Consider the following 9,255-nt stretch of genomic DNA (forward strand, 5'->3'; position numbering starts at 1 on the left):
TCAGGTACATTCACTTCTGAGGTAGATGCTTCAGGTTCACTAACTTCTTCCACGGTTGTCTCTGCCGTAACCCTGGGTTCGACCCTTGTTCTCGATTCTACCAGTTGGTCAGCATGACGCCGTATTACATTTTCACCAATATCTACCGTGTACATCAGGGGTCCTTGTCTGGCCCGAATTGTTCCAGATTGCCATTTCTCGTTTTTATAGTCCCGGGCTAACACTGGTTGTCCTATTTCGAAACTCCGAGTGGTCTTGTTATTTATATGCCGGAACTGTTTGTTTTCAACTTCCCTCCGCACATTTGGTTTTAACAAGTCCAACCTGGACCGCAACCTCCTGTTGTAGAACATCATGGCAGGACTTTGGTTTGTCACTGCATGAGTGGCGTTTCGATATGCCAGTAGGAATTTGTCCACCTTGTGTTGTAGTGGAATCTGATCTTCGCTCATGGCCTTTATTGCTTTTTTGAACGTTTGTACAAATCTCTCGGCCAACCCGTTTGTAGCCAGATGATATGGGGCAGAGGTATAATGTTTCACCCCATTCTTCTTCATGCATTTCTGGAATTCTTCTGATACGAACTGCGGTCCGTTGTCTGAACATATTTGTTCTGGCAATCCATTTCTTGCAAATATCGTTTTTAGCACCGCGATCGTCTTTTCCGAGGTAGTGGTAGTCATCTTAATCACTTCTGGCCATTTAGAATGTGCGTCCACCGCAATTAAAAACATGGAGTCCATGAATGGACCAGCAGAGTCAATATGTACACGTTGCCATGGGGTTGAAGGCCATTCCCATGGATGCAGCGGTGCAATCGGAGGTGCATTTTGCACTTTTTGGCACCCTGAGCAGCTTTTCGTCAGATCCTCTATCTGTTGGTCGATACCCGGCCACCACACATAAGCCCTAGCAAGGCTTTTCATCTTGACTCCCCCCAGATGACCTTCATGCAGTTCCTTTAGAACTCTCTCTCTTAACTTAGGAGGAATAATCACCCTTGTTCCATACATCAATGTTCCTTGACAGACGGACAGCTGTTCTCGTCTTGCTGAGAATGCCGGTAACAGTGGATCACCATGTGCTGGCCATCCCTTCACTGTCACTTCGTAGACCCGGGACAGTGTCGGTCGTTCCTGGTTTCTCTTTCAATACTTGCATTGGTGACTGGTAAACATTCGATGATGGTCGAGTGAAATAACTCAACAGGGTCAACCGTCGGTGCCTCCTCCTCTGTAGGTAGTGGCAGGCGCGACAGCCCATCAGCATTACCATGCTGCTTTGTACCTTTGAATTCGATCTGATATTGATGTGCCCCTAGGAAAAGGGACCATCTCTGGAGTCTCTGTGCTGTCATCACCGAAACACCCTTCTTAGGGTTAAAAATGGATACCAACGGCTGGTGGTCTGTCAGAAGCGTAAACTTTTGGCCCTGCAGGTAATGATTAAACTTCTTTACTCCCCACACAAGGCTGAGAGCCTCCCTATCTATCTGAGCATAGTTGCGCTCAGCGGAGGTCAATGATCTGGATGCGAACGCAACTGGCCTCTCCAGGCCATTTGGCAACTTGTGTGAGAGTACTGCCCCAATACCATATGGAGAAGCATCACAAGCCAAACGAATAGGCAGCGTTGGGTTGAAGTGAGCCAACACTTCCTCTGAGGTGATCAATGCCTTGCTTTTGCGAAAGGCCCTCTTACAGTCCTCGCTCCACTTCCATGGTACTCCCTTCTGCAAAAGAGCGTTCAGCGGGTGCAGCACCGTGGATAAATTTGGCAGAAACTTATGGTAATAGTTAATCAACCCTAGGAACGGCCTCAACTGGGATACATTATCCGGAGCGGGAGCCTTCACAACAGCTTCGATCTTGTCAGGAGACTTATGAAGCCCCTCCTGGTCAATGACATGACCACAGTACGAGATCCGCTTCTGAAAGAACTCACATTTCTGGCGATTAACTCGAAGTCCATATTCTTTCAATCTGGTGAGCACCAGTTCCAAATTTGCAAGGTGTTCCTCGTCATCATCTCCTGTAATCAGAATATCGTCCAGGTAACATTGTGTGCCTGGAATTCCCTGTAATACCTGCTCCATGGCCCTCTGCCAAATTGCTGGAGCCGATGCCACTCCAAAAACCAGTCTATTATACCGGTACAAGCCTCTATGCGTGTTGATCGTGAGATACTGGCGTGACTCTTCCTCAACTTCCATCTGTAAGTACGCCTGCGCCAGGTCTATCTTGGTGAAGTGTTTCCCGCCAGACAACGAAGCGAAGATATCCTCAATCCGCGGAAGCGGATACTGCACCGTGTGAAGCACCGGATTAACAGTGATCTTGAAATCTCCACAGATGCGAACCTTCCCCGGTTCCCCCGGCTTGTTGCTCGATGAACGCTTCATGACGGGAACAATGGGCGTGGCCCACTCACTCCAGTCTACCTTAGACAGTACTCCTGAACGTTCTAGCCCTTCCAGCTCAGCTTCCACAGCAGGTCGTATCGCATAAGGTACCGGTCTGGCTTTGAAAAATTTCGGGTTTGCATGTTCTTCAACCTTGATGTTTGCCGTAATTCCTCTCAGTGTTCCCAGTCCCTGTTGGAACACCTCTTTAGCATCGTCCAATATTCTGGACAATCGTTTAGGTTTGACATTTTTTTTACCGGAATCTACCGTTAGTGCTTTTAAGGAATGCCAGTCCATATTTATTTTCCTAATCCACTCCCATCCCAGTAGTGGTGGACCTCCCTCAGGTAGCACATATAAGTCCATTCCTCGGCTTTCTTTGCCCTTGTGGACCACCTTTACCTCTATCTTCCTGATGGGGTATACTCTTTGCCCCGTGTATGTTTTCAATACAATCTCCGTATCCCGTAGGGGAATATGTGGGAATAACCTTTTGTAATCTTGCTTATTCATGACTGTCAATGCCGATCCAGTGTCCAATTCCATCTTCACTTGGACTCCTGCTATCTGAAGTGTGACCCAGATTGTTTGGAGGTCTGCTTCATTACCAACATTGTGTACTCTTAGACTACCCAGTTCATTACTGCTGGAGTCTGAATTTGACTTCTGTTCGTTCGAACTGTTCTCTGTCACCTTGTGTACCTTTCTGTACTTTTCCTGCGGTGACTTTTTGTTGCTGGTCTTCTTTCCTGACCGGCATACTTTAGCTATGTGACCAAGCCTGCCACATTTTCTGCATTCCTGATTTTTGAACCAGCACTGGTTCTGATCGTGCGTTGTCTTTCCACAACGATAACATTTTACTGTACCCAAGACCATTTGATTGGTGCTGAGTTCCGGTGACCGTAGCTGCATTTCCGCAGTGCCTCTCGCTGCGGCTTCGTGCGATGCTGCAATAGTGACAGCTTTATCAAGCGTAAGATCATTCTCCTCAAGCAGTCGCTTTTGTGTTCCTTCTTTTAACAATCCACACACAAATTTATCTCTCAGCGCATCTGCTAGTCCTGTTCCAAACTGACAGTACTTTGATAGCTTACGCAGTTCAATTAAAAATTCAGCGTTGCTTTCGTCTTTCAGCTGCGTTCTTCACAGAAATCACAGAAACCCCACAGTGCAGATAGAGGCCATTTCGGCCCATCGAGCCTGCACCGACACATATCCCACCCGAACCCCGTAACCCCTACATCAACACATATCCCACCCTATCCCCGTAACCCCACGTATTTAATCCCCCTAACACTAAGGGTCAATTTATCATCGCCAATCAACCTAACCCGCACATCTTTGGACTGTGGGAGGAAACCGGAGCACCCGGAGGAAACCCACGCAAACACGGGGAGAATGTGCAAACTCCACACAGACAGTCACCCGAGGCCGGATTCGAACCCGGGTCTCTGGCGCTGTGAGGCAACAGTGCTAACCACTATGCCACCGTGCTGCCCTGTAAATTCTGTAAACTTTAAATCGTTCCGCTATCATCAGCGGCGTGGGGTTTAAATGATTTTTCAGGACAGTAACAATATTCGTGAAAGTCTGATCCGCCGGTTTATCTGGTGATAGAAGGTGCTTCAATAGCCCGTATGTCTTCGCACCCATTGAGCTTAATAAGGTTAGTGCTTTCTCATCATCTGGTACCTTATTTGCTTTACAATAAACTTCCATGCGTTCTACATACGTGGTCCAATCTTCGATATCGCTATCAAAGGTATTAATGTTCCCATGTTTAGGCATCCTTGCAAGTTTTTAAATTTTTCTTTTTCTCAAAATGGCGGCTTCCCGCGCTTGTCTTCTTCCCCCGCCTACTAAAATGGCGGCTTCCCGCGCTTGGCGGTCTTTCCCGCGCTCGTCTTCTTCCCCCGCCGACTACAATGGCGGACTCCCACGTTTGCCTTCTTCCCCCGCTGGCTGCAATGGCGATTGCCGTGCTGCTGCCGTTCTCGCCTCCCCAGCGGTTCTCAATTCCCCGACGCTGCTTTTACTCCCCCGCGGTTCCCGTGGGCATTCACGCTTCCCCTGCTGTTGCGCCTCTCAGCCCCGCATGCAGCCCGGTCCTTTACACCGGCTGTGTTTGAGTTCTCCACGGCTCTCGTGCCTTAAGCTGCCCCAGTCGCTGCGCCTCTCGGCCTCGATTGCAGCCCGGCCCTTTTCACCGGCCGTGGTCGAGTTCTCCGCCCTTTTTCCTCCGTTTTCCCTCCCCCACTCCACAGTCAACGCGGCCGACTTTCTGCTCGTGTCACTGATGGAGGGCTTCATGGTCAGAATTTTTCTTTTTAACCCGGGTTCTCAATGCCTCCCGTGCGATGGTGCTCAGCAGGATGATGAGGGCGGATGCCTCTTCTCGACGCCCGTTCTGAGGACGAAGCTGCCTTGGATGTAAAACTGCCGCAGGGTAAGATCGGACTCGTCGCCACTGTTAAGTCTGTGTGTCCCACTTATGCTTATTATAAATCACTGGACACAGACCACAAGAATAACTTTAACAGGTCTTTACTATTCGGAGGTCAGGGCTGAACTGCCCAGCAGATCCCTACACAACGTTTATATACCGGTGTGGTCACCACCGGTATTACAGTATACAGCAGCCAAGAGAAAGTAGTACATCTCTTAAGGTAGTTCTCTTAAGGTGGAACAGGTTACATACACCACAGGTTAGATACAGAGTAAAGCTCCCTCTACACTGTCCCATCAAACACTCCCAGGGCAGGAACAGCACGGGTTAGATACAGAGTAAAGCTCCCTCTACACTGTCCCATCAAACACTCCCAGGGCAGGTACAGCACGGGTTAGATACAGAGTAAAGCTCCCTCTACACTGTCCCATCAAACACTCCCAGGGCAGGTACAGCACGGGTTAGATACAGAGTAAAGCTCCCTCTACACTGTCCCATCAAACACTCCCAGGGCAGGTACAGCACGGGTTAGATACAGAGTAAAGCTCCCTCTACACTGTCCCCATCAAACACTCCCAGGGCAGGTACAGCACGGGTTTAGATACAGAGTAAAGCTCCCTCTACACTGTCCCATCAAACGCTCCCAGGGCAGGTACAGCACGGGTTAGATACAGAGTAAAGCTCCCTCTACACTGTCCCATCAAACACTCCCAGGGCAGGTACAGCACGGGTTAGATACAGAGTAAAGCTCCCTCTACACTGTCCCCATCAAACACTCCCAGGGCAGGTACAGCACGGGTTTAGATACAGAGTAAAGCTCCCTCTACACTGTCCCATCAAACGCTCCCAGGGCAGGTACAGCACGGGTTAGATACAGAGTAAAGCTCCCTCTACACTGTCCCATCAAACACTCCCAGGGCAGGTACAGCACGGGTTAGATACAGGGTAAAGCTCCCTCTACACTGTTCCATCAAACACTCCCAGGGCAGGTACAGTGCAGGTTAGATACAGAGTAAAGCTCCCTCTACACTGTCCCATCAAACACTCCCAGGGCAGGTACAGCACGGGTTTAGATACAGAGTAAAACTCCCTCTACACTGTCCCATCAAACACTCCCAGGGCAGGTACAGCACGGGTTAGATACAGAGTAAAGCTCCCTCTACACTGTCCCATCAAACACTCCCAGGGCAGGTACAGCACGGGTTAGATACAGAGTAAAGCTCCCTCTACACTGTCCCATCAAACACTCCCAGGGCAGGTACAGCACGGGTTAGATACAGGGTAAAGCTCCCTCTACACTGTTCCATCAAACACTCCCAGGGCAGGTACAGTGCAGGTTAGATACAGAGTAAAGCTCCCTCTACACTGTCCCATCAAACACTCCCAGGGCAGGTACAGCACGGGTTTAGATACAGAGTAAAACTCCCTCTACACTGTCCCATCAAACACTCCCAGGGCAGGTACAGCACGGGTTAGATACAGAGTAAAGCTCCCTCTACACTGTCCCATCAAACACTCCCAGGGCAGGTACCGCACGGGTTAGATACAGAGTAAAGCTCCCTCTACACTGTCCCATCAAACACTCCCAGGGCAGGTACAGCACGGGTTTAGATACAGAGTAAAGCTCTGCGCGACCCACAGTGCCAGTGCAGCAGTGAATGCCCCGTGCCTGCTCCTGCACACCCAGGGCTGGAGGCTGTTGAAAGCGCTGCACAGGAGGGGGTCCGGAGCAAGCGACTCGCCGGGCGGGTAGGGGCGCCCGCGATCAGTGAGTGCAGAACATTGAGTCGCTGCGATCAGCCCAGGAGAGTGCCTGGGAGGCCAGGTCCTCACGTGGTGTTGGTGCAGCTGGCGTGGGTCAGCAATGGGTCTGTATTCCGGTTACCCACAGCCCATAAATCACCCTCTCGTTCCAAGGCTTAATCCGCGCCGGCTTCGCAAACAGAGAACCGCGCTTGTGCTGGCTGTTCCCAGGCCGCAGTCAGCGCCACGGATGGGAACGGTCAGTTTGTGGGTTACAGACCAGCCCTCCCACTACAACCCACACACTGGGAGCATTCTCCCTCGGAGGGGCAGGTCCTCGAGTGTAGGGGGCTACACACCAGACCATTAGAGGACAGAAAGGCTTGCATTTATATAGCGCCTTTCACCACCTCAGGATGTCTCAAAGCGCTTTATAGTCAATAAAGTACTTTTTGAAGTGTGCTCACTGTTGTAATGTAGGAAACGCAGCAGCCAATTTGCGCACAGCAAGCTCCCACAAACAGCAATGTGATAATGACCGGATCATCTGTTTTAGTGATGTTGATTGAGGGATAAATATTGGCCCCAGGACACCGGGGAGAACTCCCCCTGCTCTTCTTCCAATAGTGGCCGTGGGATCTTTTACATCCACCTGAGAGAGCAGACGGGATCTCGGTTTAACATCACATCCGAAAGACGGCACCTCTGACAGTGCGGCTCCCCCTCAGTACTGCCCCTCCGACAGTGCGGCGCCCCCCTCAGTACCACCCCTCCAACAGTGCGGCGCTCCCTCAGTACTGCCCCTCCGACAGTGCGGCGCTCCCTCAGTACTGCCCCTCCGACAGTGCGGCACTCCCTCAGTACTGCCTGTCCGACAGTGCGGTGCTCCCTCAGCACTGCACTGTCCGACAGTGCGGCGCTCCCTCAGCACTGCACTGTCCGACAGTGCGGCGCTCCCTCAGTACTGCCCCTCCGACAGTGCGGCGCTCCCTCAGTACTGCCCCTCCGACAGTGCGGCACTCCCTCAGTACTGCCTGTCCGACAGTGCGGTGCTCCCTCAGCACTGCACTGTCCGACAGTGCGGCGCTCCCTCAGCACTGCACTGTCCGACAGTGCGGCGCTCCCTCAGTACCGCCCCTCCGACAGTGCGGTGCTCTGGGAGTGTCGGCCTGGATTCTTTTGTGTTCAAGTCTCTGGAGCGGGGCTCGGAACCCACAACCTTCTGACTCAGAGGCGAGGGTGCTGCCCACTGAGCCTGGGCTGACACAGAGAGAATGGAGTCCGTCCCCCCTACTATCTGGGCAGGACTCTAGCTCAGGGCTCCAGTGGGTGCAAGGCCAGCGACTGATCCACTGCCCCACCAAGCGTCCCATCAGAGGCAGAGGAGGCCCCACATGCTCCGGGCAGCGTCTGCTTTTGTGGGAACCATCTTCTGAGGCAGTTGCCTGTCCCTGGGGCCTAATGAAGGCTTCGTATTGCTAGTGTAGCCGTGTGTAATCATGGACATTCTCCTAGCTAAAGCCTGTTTCTGTCTGACTATCTGACTAATGATTGTTTCCACACTGTTTGAACCTCCGGCCCTTTGATATTGATATAGAGTTACCGGGCTCCAGGCCCAAGCTTTTTTTGAACTAATTCCACTGGTGCTGGGTTTCCTCTTGGGCTTCGACAGCCCGACCCGTCACCTGGTAGAGTCAATCACCATCGGGGGAGGGGGAGACCACTGGTGGGGCGGGGGGCAGGGGTGGGGTGGTGGTGGGAGGTAACAAGGATCCCACGCACTGACCATTCCCCATGCAAGACCCACTCCAGAGACTTCAGAACAAAATCTAGGCCGACACTCCCAGTGCAGTACTGAGGGAGCGCCGCACTGTCGGAGGGGCAGTACTGAGGGAGCGCCGCACTGTCGGAGGGGCGGTACCGAGGGAGCGCCACACTGTCGGAGGGGCAGTACCGAGGGAGCGCCGCACTGTCGGAGGGGCGGTACCGAGGGAGCGCCGCACTGTCGGACGGACAGTACTGAGGGAGCGCCGCACTGTCGGAGGTGCAGTACTGAGGGAGCGCCGCACTGTCGGAGGGGCGGTACTGAGGGAGCGCCGCACTGTCGGAGGGGCAGTACTGAGGGAGCGCCGCACTGTCGGAGGGGCAGTACTGAGGGAGCGCCTCACTGTCGGAGGGGCAGTACTGAGGGAGCGTCGCACTGTCGGAGGGGCGGTACTGAGGGAGCGCCGCACTGTCGGAGGAGCAGTACTGAGGGAGCGCCGCACTGTCGGAGGGGCAGTACTGAGGGAGCGCCGCACTGTCGGAGGAGCAGTACTGAGGGAGCGCCGCACTGTCGGAGGGGCAGTACTGAGGGAGCGCCGCACTGTCGGAGGGGCAGTACTGAGGGAGCGCCGCACTGTCGGAGGAGCAGTACTGAGGGAGCGCCGCACTGTCGGAGGGGTGGTACTGAGGGAGCGCCGCACTGTCGGAGGGGCAGTACTGAGGGAGCGCCGCACTGTCGGAGGGGCAGTACTGAGGGAGCGCCGCACTGTCGGAGGGGCAGTACTGAGGGAGCGCCGCACTGTCGGAGGGGTGGTACTGAGGGAGCGCCGCACTGTCGGAGGGGCGGTACTGAGGGAGCGCCGCACTGTCGGAGGGGCAGTACTGAGGGAGCGCC

Source organism: Somniosus microcephalus, unplaced genomic scaffold (assembly GCF_052327205.1).
Source record: "Somniosus microcephalus isolate GS21.2 unplaced genomic scaffold, FLI_Smic_1.0 unresolved_chr2, whole genome shotgun sequence".
Taxonomy (NCBI): Eukaryota; Metazoa; Chordata; class Chondrichthyes; order Squaliformes; family Somniosidae; genus Somniosus; species Somniosus microcephalus.